The sequence below is a fragment of the Myodes glareolus genome, chromosome 11 (assembly GCF_982192425.1).
Source record: "Myodes glareolus chromosome 11, mMyoGla1.1, whole genome shotgun sequence".
Classification (NCBI taxonomy): domain Eukaryota; kingdom Metazoa; phylum Chordata; class Mammalia; order Rodentia; family Cricetidae; genus Myodes; species Myodes glareolus.
This window is the reverse complement of record NC_142036.1, coordinates 16,003,571-16,017,364: the sequence shown is the minus strand read 5'-3', so window position 1 is coordinate 16,017,364 and position 13,794 is coordinate 16,003,571. Positions and strand designations below refer to the sequence as shown.

General features: G+C 42.0%; 1 protein-coding gene and 1 pseudogene across 3 annotated transcripts in view; both read left to right on the top strand.

Moving 5' to 3' along the window:
• Nucleotides 1-13,794, top strand: part of Traf3 (TNF receptor associated factor 3) — a 105,969-nt gene that overhangs the window by 36,448 nt on the left and 55,727 nt on the right. For all 3 annotated transcript variants that reach the window (XM_085697968.2, XM_085697967.2, XM_048431342.3), the window contains one exon: nt 4,271-4,405. The gene's annotated coding sequence lies outside the window, so the exon portion shown is untranslated. The remainder of the gene's footprint in view (nt 1-4,270; nt 4,406-13,794) is intronic.
• Nucleotides 10,272-10,901, top strand: LOC148120437 (guanine nucleotide-binding protein G(I)/G(S)/G(O) subunit gamma-5 pseudogene; annotated as a pseudogene).

Genomic DNA, 13,794 nt, shown 5'->3' with positions numbered 1-13,794 from the left:
AGGTAAAACTCTACTGGGACTTCAGTGGGGAGCGCCCAGAGTGGCACCTAAATTTGCCCAACAGCGTGTGATGAAAGCTCCTGTGAGGGTTTAACTACTCCAGTGAGTCTCTAAAGCATAGTGATGACAAAAAGACATTTCCACCTGCTGTCTCTCTGCTCGTTTCCTACGTGCTGTGAGATTTTCCAGGTCAGTCAGGAATTTACTAGTGAGTCGAATCAACAGTCACGCATCCCAAAGGAAGGAGGATATGTGTGCAGAATGTTCCCGTGATTGAAGAGTGAGAGCATCATAGAGTGCTTACATCAGGACAACTACCACAGACTGGCTGTGGTCCCAGGACCAGAGTCCTGTAGCAGCCCATTGTTGACCTGATACACTATGTGATGGGGCTGTATCCATTTATTCATGTCTTGCTTGGAATGAGACAGAGCAGGAAGGTTGGAAAATGTTCTTGCTAGACATTGGTGGCACATGCCTTTAATCCCAGTACTCAGGAGGCAGATCTCCTGTCTGAGTTCGAAGCCAACGTGATCTACAGATTGAGTTCCAGGACAGCCAGGACTACACAGAGAAATTCTGTCTCAAAAAACAAAAAACAAGCAAATAAAAAGTTCTCCGAAAGGCCAACATCCTCTTTTTCTAGTTAGTATCAGTGAGCCCTATGCATGCCCATAAAACCAGGAAATAGCTGATTAACAAATGACCCAGGGTCTGGGTTTCAATCCTGGCTCCCACTTAGACTATAATTAGGGCTTTTGTGCCTCAATTTCCCTATCTGTCAGGTGAAAATGATACTAGAAGCTACCTCACAGAGAACAATTGAGTTTTGTGAGTGACAGTTTATCATTATGGTGGCTATAGGTCATCCAGTGAGACTGCAACTGTGAGATTGATGGTGTGTCTTCTGTGAATGGCAACTACAGCTTCATACAGTACACATAGAACTGTATGCCACAAGCATAATGTGGAAACCTTGGGGATAACAGGAGAAAGGGGCCTTGGGAAAGGAGGTTCTGAAATGTTTCGGAAGTTGGGCCTGTGGTTAAAGCACAGTTAGGTAGATATGAGAGGTGAAGAGGGAGTGTTTTCATGATGCCTTCAGGAATGTGTGGGAGTGACCAGCAGAGCTTCAGTTTGTTTATTCATTCACGTAGTTTTTGATTTACTGCCTGTTCGTCATACTGTACTACAGATTCACAATAGAACAAAGTACATCTGAGAAGAAGCCACTGTGCACAGGAATCCCTTCTGGTCTGTCACCAGAATCAACAGAAGCCAGCTGTTAAGCCGGCTGGGGGCACTAGAGTAGGACTACATGGCACAGAGCTGCCTACTAGGTTCACATTTTGGCCCTGCCACTTGATCCTCATGAGTCTTGGGCAAGTGTATGCCTTAGATACAAGAAACTCTGATACTTTGTCATCTGTGGATGCACAGAGCTGCTCAGGGATGCTGCTGTGAGTGTAGAGGGGTCGGGCCCTAACATTAGAGTGGAGCTCACAAACTCTTACTGAGGATCAGGGATGTGCACAGCTGTCTGGAGTATGCATTCTCTTGTCTTTCCTCCTTCATCCATCATAGTTTCCTTCCTTATAGGACCTTGTCCTGATCCCTCTTTGATCCCCAGAATAGCTTCTGTTCTCCCTGCGGTGTGCTAGGCCTGACCTTACCACTGTCCTCACACTTGGAATGACTTGTTCCTCAGTTGCATTCTCACTGAATGGTTTGTAACCACCATGATGTTAAACTGTCATTCACATTCTCTTTCCATATAATACATAGTGTTCACCAAGTGAATCCATGAATAAACAGATTTATTAATGCAGTGTAAAAGCCATTTAAGAAACTGCTACCATTAAAGTCTCTTTTTCTAAATTTGATTGTATGGTCAGTGGTTTAGTATTTCAGGTCCTCTAACCACATGGTGGTTTTTTACCATTCTGGGAAGGTAGCTGGGGTGTCCAGGTGAAAGCTACTTGTACTTGTACAGGAGCTAGACATACTGACTTGTTGGCTTTTTTTTTTTTTTAATGAAAGCTGTGGTTCTCAGAGCTTCTCAGCAGGAACATAGAAGCTGACAGTCTTGGAGGCAGATGTGCAGATTCCTCACAGGCAGCAGGAGCATTAAAAACTGTGTCACTATGCACGTTTCATTCATTTCAGCATCGTTATCTGGCTCAATCAGCTGTCCCAGCCATACCCCAGAATAAAGCACAAACCAGGCAGCCTTTAGGAACAGGTTGAAAACCCAGAAATACATCTAGAAGTTTGTAACATTTTTTTTAAGATCCTTAAAAAAATCTTTGTGGCTCCAAAGGTAGCTCCCTCTGCCGAGAAATCTGTCTCCAGCGCCTTTGCTTCTGAGGTTGGTAGCTTTCAGAAAGACTGCAATGCAGCGGTTAGCAAAGCCCTGTTAATATGGAAGCCACCCGCTTCCCTTCACACTGCTGCCTGCTGCCTCTGAGCTGAAGGAGGAGATGGTGGGTCTAATATGCCTCAGGACCCTCGGCTCTGTGATTAGATGCAGACAATTCTGTGAGTGCCGTGGCTACAGGCTTGTCCTGCAGCAGCTCTTAGTTTCTGGTGCAGTGGGCTTCCCTCAGGTGTGAAACTGAAGATGCCTTTGCAGTTTGTGCCTGATATTTTGGTTTTCATCTATGAGTTCAGATGGTGGGTTATACAAAGGTAAGGGACTTTAAAAAGCATGCATTTGTATATTTTAAGTATTTATGAATATCCAAAATCAAAGTAAATTATAATTTGAATAACTCTTCACTGAATCTAAGAAATAAAACTTTGTATCTTGTTAATGACAGTTCTGACATTTGAAGAATTGTCTTATTTATTGTAAAGTAATATCCTCCATTGAATTACTCAGGGTGTTCTTTGAAAAGGGTTTGCTTTTCCTTTGACTTTCTAATAAACAAGCTTGACTCTTAGAAATATGGATTATAACATACTTGTTTCTTTTAAACAATGAAAATTTCATTGATCTGGCATAAAATATTTCATTTTTCTGGCATAGGATATATCATCAGCCATATGATGATAGATGATGAAGTCTGATTCCCTGAGTTCTTATTTTTTCTCATATGAGCATTTTCTCAAGTGTGGAGCTCTGTGCTTATGCATAGGATGAGCTGGGTACTACCGTCAGCTGGTCTTCTTTGTTTATCTAAAAGGGAGGCTAAATCCAAACTCAGATTGGTTTTGCTATAAATTGGTGACCCAAAAATGCATTGAATGCTTCATGGTTGTTAATTTTATATGCCCAACACCAAGAAATATAATGTCAGGGTTACCATGGCAACTGCATGTGTTCTGAAAAGCTTGTGAATGGGCTCCGAACCTCCTGGCATTTTAACTGAGATTTTCCAGCTGAGAGCCTGCATACATGATCAGTGTAAATAAATTCAGCTTTCTATGGAAAGCACATTCTTTCTCTGTGCTTACCAGAGTTGGCTACCCTGCCCAGCTCTTTCTCTGGTGACATCTACCTTGTCTCTTGGTTCCTGGTGACAGATTATGGTTGAAAGACTGTTTTTAGCCTCAGGTTGGAGAACCATCTCACCACAATCAATCAGTGGGCCATGTAGAATGGGGCTGAAAATGCCTGGTAATCCCCCATCCTGAACTGTACTTGTAACTTCATGTCCTGATGTGATGTGGTGTGGTGTCTTGGCAGAGCTTTCTGTCTATGTGAAGAAATTCTTTCCAGAAGTTTCCAGGTTCCAGAGCCTGACTTCCTCTTAGATTGTAAGTTGTGGTGGTTGGTTTGGGGGAAAAGGCCCAGTGATCAATCTTGTGAAAATTTTAAAGGAAGACCCATGGCTTCACTATCAAGGGATTGCTGGCAGCGTTTATAGCTAGTTCATTCCTCAAGCTGAGTGTGGGGGCGCACACCTTTAATCACAGCACTCAGGAGGCAGAGGCAGGCGGATCTCTATGAATTCGAGGCCAGCCTGGTCTATACAGTAAGTTCCAAGCCAGCCATAGCTACAAAGAACTCTCAGACAGCAAAAAGGCAGTCTTCCACAGACATTTAAAGCACATTGCAGGCTTTTTGGAGACAGGATCTTGCTTTAAAGCCCCAGTGTGCTTGAACTTATTACCTATACCTGTCTTGTCTAGAACTCAGAATTATATGGTATAACTTTTAATTTGAAGGTAGGTTATTCTTTGAGTTACCCATTAGTGGATGTATTGCTGTGACTTACCTATGGGTCTCATTTAGGAACTTTGTCTAATTCTATCCCTTTATTTTCAGATGAAGAAACTGAGGCCCAAAGAAGTAATCCACTTGATTGGGATCCCAGAATAGATCAGAACCAGGTTCACTATCAGAAACCTGCTCCTGGCTCCTGGCTGTCTGATCCCCTGAGGTTCATTTCTGACAGACAAGGTTTGCTATCAGTTAATATACTTTTTCTTTTGTTTTCCTTTTGTCAGAAAAGGAGTCTTTCATAATTTAAGGTCTCTAACTTAGAGCTTTTAATTAAAAAATTGAATTTCCACGTTTCTTTTTTTTCTTGCATCTTTTGTGAGCTTATCTTTAGTGTGCATTCATGGGAATGACATGGCGGCTGCCCTGTGTACTACCTGCTGTGATGGGAGCTGTGAGCAGTCATGTACTCTAGCTAAATCCTGAATTGAGGAGCTAGGAAGATGGTTCAGTTGGTACAGTGCTTACCATGCAGGCATGAGGACCTGAGTTTGAATCCCCATACCCTAAGTGCCAGGGCTTGTGAGGAGAAGGGAGAGGTAGAGACCAGGAGAGTCCTGGTTAATGAGTATACCAAATCAGCAAGCTCCAGGTTTAGTAAGAGACCTAGTGTTAAAATTTGGGGTAGAGGATGTCAGGTGGTGGTGGCATATGCCTTTGATCCCAGCACTTGTCAGAGGCAGTAGAATATCTGAGTTCAAGGCCAGCCTGGTCCACAGAGTGAGTTCCAGGACAGCCAGGGATATACAGAGGGACCCTGTCTTGAAAAAATCAAATAGGAAAAAAAAAATGAGGTGGAGAATGATAGGCTAAGACACTTGATGTCAATCTCTTGCCACCAAGACAGACACACACTCTCACTATCTGACTTGACGCCTGTATTAAAAAGTGGTGCAAGAGAGAAAGACGCTAGGCAATAGAGTTCATATGGAGGGGATTTTTATTAGGGGAAAGGGAAGGGGACACCAAGAACACACTCCAGACAGGAGCAGCAGAAGAGAAGAGGGAGAGAGGGAGAGAGACAGACAGACAGAGAAAGATGGGAACATAGTGAATGTGCACAGCAGGTGTTCTTAGTGGGCTGCAGCTGAGGACATAGCCTGTTAGAACCCCAAGGGCAGGCCAGTACAGATGCCTGAGTACTAACAATGACACCATATTTAAGGCAGAATGACATAATGATAGTAGGTTCAATCAATCAGTTTATTTATTTTTGATTTTTCAAGACAGGGTTTCTCTACGTAACATCCTTGACTGTCCTGAAACTTGCTCTGTAGACCAGGCTGGCCTTGAACTCACAGAGATCCACTTGCTTCTGCCTCCTGAGTGCTGGGATTAAAGCTGTGTGCCACCACCACCCGGCTCAATCTGTTTATTGCAAGTAGTAAGAGGTTTCCTTCTCAGAAGCTGAAATGCAAATTGATTTTTCAGCCAGATTATGGTTAACCCTGGTTTTTAATTTTTTAGTGTTCAAAGAAAACTCAGGGGGCTGGAGAGATGGCTCAGCGGTTAAGAGCATTGCCTGCTCTTCCAAAGGTCCTGAGTTCAATTCCCAGCAACCACATGGTAACTCACAACCATCTGTAATGAGATCTGGTGCCCTCTTCTGACCTGTAGACATACACACTGAAAGAATATTGTATACATAATAAATAAATATTTACAAAAACAAGAAAACTCAGATTTTTGTTGTAGGTCACTTAAAATGTCAGATTGTATTATTTTCTTTTCTGTCTTTCTTTTTGCTTTTTCCTTCTTTAAAACAAAACAAAAAGCTAAAAAAACAGGGTCTCTTCATGTAGCCCTGGACATCCTAGAACTCTCTGTAGACCAGCCTGGTGTTAAACTCTCAGAGATGTCATGTCTGTCTCTGCTTCTCCAGTGCTGGAATTAAAGGTATACACCACCATACTGGGTTTCTTCTTAAAAAACAAAAAAATTATTCTTTTATTTTTATTTTCATTTTCTTTGTGTGAACAGATTTGTGAATGGTTGTGAGCCGCCACTGGGACCCGAATCCCGAGCCTCTGAAAGAGCAGTAATGCTCTTCATCACCGAGTTGTCTCCCTTTCTTCTTTTCTTCTTTCTCTGCTGCTGTACCTTTATTCACTGAGCCATCTTATTGGCCCAAAATGTGTTTTTAATAACAGAATTCATATAATGTAAACTCTTGTTATGCAGTAGTATCCAGTGTTGGTGTGTTCACAGTTGTTCAGAATCCTATTTAGTTTTAGAACACTTTCATCAGCCTGAAGTTATAGACTCTTAATTTGTTCAACAGACAAATAGGAATAAAAGCCAGCATCATGGCACATCATGTTTAACCATGGTCCCGTATGCCTTACCTATAGGTGCAAAGTCAAACTGAAGAGTGAAATAGTAACCTATGGCTGCAGTGGCTTTTCTGCTGTGCTTCAGAAGCACTTCTTAGGTGAATAAGAGTTTATATTGAGGCTCTGGTGAAAGGTGAGCTGTAAACTAGGTTTTTGAGGAGAGGGACGTCGATTTTGATAGGACAGAGATCGCACTACAGACAGAAGACCATCTGTGGCAGATCTTCCTGTCAGATGAAAATAGGGTTTGAGTTTGTGTATAATGTACCTACATAATTTTCCTTTGCCATGTGTGCATGTTCCTGTCTTGTCCTCCCTGTGCCCCTTTATTCCCACACGTGACTGTTTAAAAGATCACATCATAGGGAAAAGTGAAGGCACGGTCCAAAAAGGAAAGATCTGGTCTTAGATAGGACCAGTGGGGTCAGCACCATTTGTCTGTAAAAGTCGACTTAATAAATATTTGTGAGTCAGTGCTGTATGTCTGCCTCTGTGAGACTGGTTCTAGTACTAGGGGTGTATTTTACACTAAGAATAAATTCAGTAGCAAAATCTTATTAAGACTATATTTTTTTGTTTTGTTCTGAGGAAGAAAATACAGTAACTGAAGGATAGTTTCTTGACTTGTAAAAAAAAGAGATGTGAGCCAAACGTGGAGGCACATACTTTTGATCCTAGTACTCAGGAGGCAGAATCAGATGGCTCTCTAAGAGTTTGAAGTAAACTTGGTCTATATGAGTTCCTGCTCATACATAGTCTGCTCATAGTGACACCTTGTCTCGAAAAATAAGAGGGTAAGCCAATGTAATGCTGCATGCCTTTACTCCTAGCATTCATGAGACAGATGCAGATAGATCTCTGAGTTTGAGATCAGTCTGGGCTACATTGTTCCAGGGCAACCAGAGCTACATTGTGAGAGCCTTTCTTGAAAAAATAAACAGACAAGGGGCTGGAGAAATGGCTCAGAGGTTAAGAGCATTGCCTGCTTTTCCAAAGGTCCTGAGTTCAATTCCCAGCAACCACATGGTGGTTTACAACCATCTGTAATGAGATCTGGTGCCCTCTTCTGGCCTTCAGGCATACACACAGACAGAATATTGTATACATAATAAATAAATAAATAAATAAATAAATAAGGAATTAAAAATAAATAAATAAACAAACAAAACCAAAGAGGAGAGGATGAAATTAAACTCAACAGGCAATTTAACTTTTCATGGTCAGATAAAGCTACATATGTTACAGAATGATGTTTCACAAAGGAAGTTGATTCAGGGCCAACAAGATGGCTCAACAGGTAAAGGCACTTGCTTTTAAATCTGACAACCTGAGTTTGATTTCTAGAAGCCACATGGCAGAAAGAAAGACTTGACTCCCCATAGGTTGTCCTCTGATGTACATATATACACAGTGTTACATGGTGTGCACACATGAACATAAACTTCTTAAGTGCTTCCACAAGAAATGTCAAAATTTAAGTTTTTTTTAACAGTTTTATGCGATTTAGGGGGGCTTTATCTATGATGCCTCAAACTGAGCATGCTGTCTTATTCCTGTAATCCCTAGTAGCTCTAGGGAGGCTGAGGCAAGAGGATCTATATGAGTTCAAGGTTAGCCTTGACTGTAAGATTACAGAATAAATTCCAGGCTAGTCTGGCTACAGAGTGAGATCCTGTCTCAAAAACAAAGAAAATTTCTGAAGTGAATTTTATTTCTAATCCCCACATTTGGAAAGTTAAAGCAGGATCATTACAGTTCAGGACCAGTCTGTACTACATAGTAAGATTTAAGATGGCCTGTGCTACAGAGTGAGACAACATCTCAAAGGAAAAAATGAAGACTCGAAGGCCCTAGGGCTGTGGAGTCCAGATTTGCCTCAGTTTATGATTTTCTTGCCTCTAATCCTGCGTGTCACACTTTCTTTTGTTTGTAATGTATAGACTTAACAAATAGTGAACATTTGTGTAGAAATGATCAGAAATCATGATCTGGTAGAATAAACTGAATGAGACCAAAGGAGACTTGTATATTCAAGTCCTGCTTGGCCTCTATGTGCAGCATTGTCTCTTCCTGCCCCGACAGGGTGCTCTGTACTGTCTTAGGAGGACCTACTGTCAGTTGAAGTAGGCCTAAGATTTTGAGTGGGAATGGGGCTTTAAAGTAGTGTTTATAGTTTACGTGGCCTGCCTTGGGGGCGAGGAATTGTGGTTCTGTGAATCACTATAGGGGAGTAAAGGCAAGGGACAAGAGGTCAGAGAAGATTTTAAGGCTTTTTTTTTTTTTTTTTTTTTTTTTGTAGCCCTTGTCTGTACCGTTCAATTCAGAGGACTCAGCAGCCTAGAGAACCAGACTTTGACTACCCTTCTTTAGTTTGTGTGATGGTTTGAAGACAATGGCCCCCAGAGGGAGTGGTACTATTAGGAGGTTTGACCTTTTTGGAGGAAGTATGTCATGTGGGGTGGGCTTTGAGGTTTCTTTTGCTCATGCGTAGCTCAGTGTGACAGTCAGTTGACTTCCTGTTGCCTGTGAAGTGTAGCACTCTCAGTTCCAGCACCACATCTACCTGCAGGCCATCTTGCTCCCTATCCTGATGCTAATGGACTGAACCTCTGAAACTGTAAGTGAGCCACCCCAATTAAATGTTTTCTTTCTAAGAGTTGCCATGATCATGATATCCTTTCATAGCAATAAAAAACTTACTAAGACAGGTTGTATCATTTCTGTATAACATCTACCATAGCATTAAAAACATGTCCCCACTGGAGAGATGGCTCAGTGGTTAAGAGCACTGACTGCTCTTCCAGAGGTCCTGAGTTCAATTCCCAGCAACTACATGATGACTCAACAACCATCTATGATGAGATTTGGTGCCCTCTTCTGGTTTGTGTATATATAATAAAGAAAGAAATCTTAAAAAAAACAAAAAACATGTCCCTATACTTAGCGGGCTGATTTAAATTAAATTATTAAAAAAAATAATTGGGCTGGGTGATGGTGGTGCACACCTTTAATCCCAGCACTCAGGAGGCAGCAGCAGGTGGATCTCTGTGAGTTCGAGACCAGCCTGGTCTACAAGAGCTAGTTCCACGACAGGTTCCAAAGCAACACAGAAACCCTGTTTCGAAAAAACAAAACAAACAAAAAACCAAACCAAAACAAACAAACAAAAATGTGAGATCTTGTTTGCTACACCATGAAAAGTTACCTCTGATACGCCAAACTGTAGAAGACACTCAAGCCTAGGTGATAGTCTTGGTGGACACCTCCTCCTGCCCAGCCTGTCTGGCCCTGGGCTATGTGCTGCCCATATGAGGATGCCCCTTCTCTCAGACCTAGTTATGTGTCCTGCTGTTCAGATTACCAGAGATATGCTTGACTTAGGACCTTAACCTGTGGTTCCTCAACAATGCTTCCCTCTTTCTGAAGAAAGTACTGCTACTGTTGTTACCATGTTGAGTGTGACCACTGTAGTTGCTGTCTCTGAACAAATTGTTTCCTACTTTCAAATTTGCTCATCTAAAATTCTATTGGTAGTATTAACTTAGAACAGGTTTTTAATATATGATTTGTTTAAAAATGCCTTTAATCCCAGGGGGCAGGAAGATCTATGTGAGTTTGAGGCTAGCGTGGTCTACATAGAGTTCCAGGACAGTCAGGTGGGACCCTGTCTCAAAAAACAGACACCTGCTACCTCTTGCCCCTCACTAGGACAGATGAGTTGGCACATTATTCTGAGCACTGTTTTGGGTTCCTCCAGCATCACCACCATGAACAAGGTGATTCAGTAACTTTGGCTGGAGGCCAGGTTCTGCCATGTGAAATTTTCCCAGGCAGCTGCAGACTCAAAACAGTTCTGTTTGCAGAATGTTAAAAACGACCCTCTGCCAGGCGATGGTGGCACGTGCTTTTAATCCCAGCACTTTGGAGGCAGAGGCAGGCGGATCTCTGAGTTTGAGGCCAGCATTTCTGCAAGAGGTAGTTCCAGGACAGCTAGGACTGTTACACAGAGAAACCCTGTTTTGTCAAAACAACAACAACAACAACAACAACAACAACAAAAAGACCCTCTGGAGGTTGGAGAGATGACTCAGGGGTTAAGAGCACTGGTTGCTCTTCCAGAGGACCTAAATTCAATTCCCAGCACCCACATGGTGGCTCACAATCATCTACAATGAGATCTGGTGCCCAATTCTGGCGTGCATGCATACATGGATGCAAAATGTTCTATACATAATAAATAAATCAGTCTTTTTAAGAAAATGACCCTTTGTTAACTGTTATTAACTGGAGTGTCTTCTTCTACAAGTCCCCTCAGCCCCCAGAAAGTCTGCTCCTTTTTGTAGTCACATTCTTCAGAGGTTTCTCAAAGCACTTTTCATGACCCAGTGACTATTAAAGAGAATTAAATTTGAAATCTGTACGAAAAGCTTCCTATAACACACATGCCGCAACATACAATCTCAGTCTTTAACATTACCCCTCTTGAATTTTCATGGAGTTCTGTTTTACACGGCTTAACTATTTTATATACACTGGTTACAGCATACAATAAAACAGCATACAAAAAAGTAAAAAAAAAATCAAAACAAAATCAAGAAAACCACTGTATTTCACCTTTAATAAAGACTTTGTTTGGTTTGGTTTTTTTTCAGACAGGGTTTCTTTTTGTAGCCCTGGCTGTACTGGAACTTGCTCTGTAGACCCGGGGTAGGGAGTAGCCTCAAATTCACAGAGATCCACCTGTCTCTGCCTCTCAAGTGCTGGGGTTACTGGGGTTAAAGGCATGCACTACCACTGCCTATCAGTAAAGATAATTTAAAAATGCCATTTAGTATCTGAAAGTCATTTAGCATTAGAGGTTTCATTTTGTGTTTGGAAAAGATGTGAGATGTCTTTTTCCCCCCTTTTATGGAGAGAGGTGTGGGGGGAGTGGGGGAGGTGTATACAGATGCATGTGCACAGGTATGTCCATGTGGAGGCCAGAGGAGGATGCCATGTGTCTTCCTCCATCACTTTCTGCTTTACTCTTCAGAAACAGGGTTTCTCACTGAACCTGAAACTGTATTTTGGCCAAGCTGGTTGATCAGCAAACTCTGGAATTTGCCATTGGTAGGGGTGGGTTACAGGCATGTGTGACCATACCCAATTTTTTATGTGACTACTGGGACTTCAAATTCAGATTCTCACGCTGCCATAGCAAACACTTTTATCCATTGAGCCCTCCCCAGCACCGAGAAGTAGCCTTTCAACAAGCACATTTTTAAAGTTCAACCTTTCCAATTTGCCTAATCACTTCTGAAGCACTGTGTGCATGTCCTGCACTTACACACATACATACACACACATGCACGCACACACTGATATAAAACACATGCTTCATAAAATGAGATATTTAATACTGAGCCACTTAAGCATTTACTTTTTCTTACTCCATTTACCTGTGTCTATTATTTTCAGATCTGAGGATTAGAGAAAATGATTATGACATTAATGTCCTCTTGAGGAGATCTTCCCTATAGCCCTATGCATAGAAATCACTGTTCTATATATTTTATATCTTTTGTCTTAGGGTTTCTTTCTGTTTTGTTGTTGTTGCTTTATTTTGTTTTGTTTGTTTGTTTTTTGGTTTTGGTTTTTCAAGGGAAAGTTTCTCTGTTTAACAGCCCTATTTGTCCTGGAACTAGCTCTTGTAAACCAGGCTGGCCTTGAACTCATGGAGATCAGCTTGCCTCTGCCTCCCTAGTACTGGGGTTAAAGGGCAGGCACCACCACCGCGTGGCCCTGTTTTAGGGTTTCTATTGCTGAGAAGAGACACCATGACTACTGCAGATCTTATAAAGGAAAACATTTAATTAGTTTAGAGGTTTAGTCCATTATCATCATGGCAGGGTATGACGACTTGCAGACAGACATGGTGCTGGAGAAGGAGTTGAGAGATCTACATCTTGATCTGCAGGCAACAAGTGGTCTGAATGTCACATTAGGCGAAGCTTGGGAAAAGAAAACCTTAAAGCCCACCCTGACTGTGACACACTTCCTCCAGTATAACCACACCTATTCCAACAAAGCCATACTTCTTAATAGTGCCATTCGCTGAGGGCCAAGCATTTTAAACACATGAGTCTATGAGGGTCATACCTAATTCAAACCACATCTCCCTTTGGCAGTTTTCATGTCTTACACCTCGAGCCTGGACTGTCCTCCTTCTTAGCCTGATAGTTGGTGAATGCAGGGCCTCTGTCCTTATCCTCTTCTCCTTCATAGTGCCCAGCATGAGCATCAGACAGATTAGGGTGGTTTGAAGTCTATGTTAATCCTTTCTTTAATAAGATTTTCTCAGAGGTTTTTAGGTTCAGCCAAGAAATCTTTTCCCCATGACCAACTTTACTAGTTGTTTGAACTATTGATTGCTTCATTTTTTCTTCCCTGTTTTAGAATAAATGTTCTTTTATGTTCCAAGTGGGCTCTTCCTTGTTACTCTTCCCTTGTTTTTGCTTTTAAATATAAAGATGGAAAGAATGAAGTAGTGGTTTTTTAAAAAACTGGTAAAACCTACCCCAGTGCTTTTGGCATTCTGATGTATAGACAAACCTTTTAAGTTTGTTTTCCTCTAAGTGCTAGACCAGGGAGAAAGTGTTGGCATTCAAAAGTAATTGAAGCTAAATTCCCTGCCAGTGTTTGGCTTGCTTGCCAGCCTACATGCGAAAGGTGGGATTGACTGTGACCACAGTGCTTTTTGTGCAGGCTGTCTTCCGGGAATGCCCTTTATACCGGGTCCTTCCTAGACTTCCTTAGTAACTGTCTAACCTATCTTCAAAGTTCCCCCCTTATTTTTTAGCAAAATTTATTAATGTAGTGACACTGTTTGAAAGGATTATAAGGATTAGGAGGTTCAGGGGTGGGCTTTGAGGTTTCAAAAGCCCACACCAGGCCTGGTGTCTGTCTGTCTATCTGCGCGCGCTCTCTCTCTCTCTCTCTCTCTCTCTCTCTCTCTCTCTCTCTCTCTCTCTCTCTCTCTCTCTCTCTCTCTCTCTTCCTTTCTCTTCCTGCCTGCAGATCAGGATGTAGCTCTCAGTTACTTCTCCAGTGCCATACCTGCTGCCATGCTCCCCACAATGATGATAATGGGCTAAGCCTCTGGAACTGTAAGCAAGCACCCAATTAAATGCTTTTAAGAGTTGCTATGGTCATGGTGTGTCTTCATGGCAATGGAACAGTAACTAAAACATAACCTAA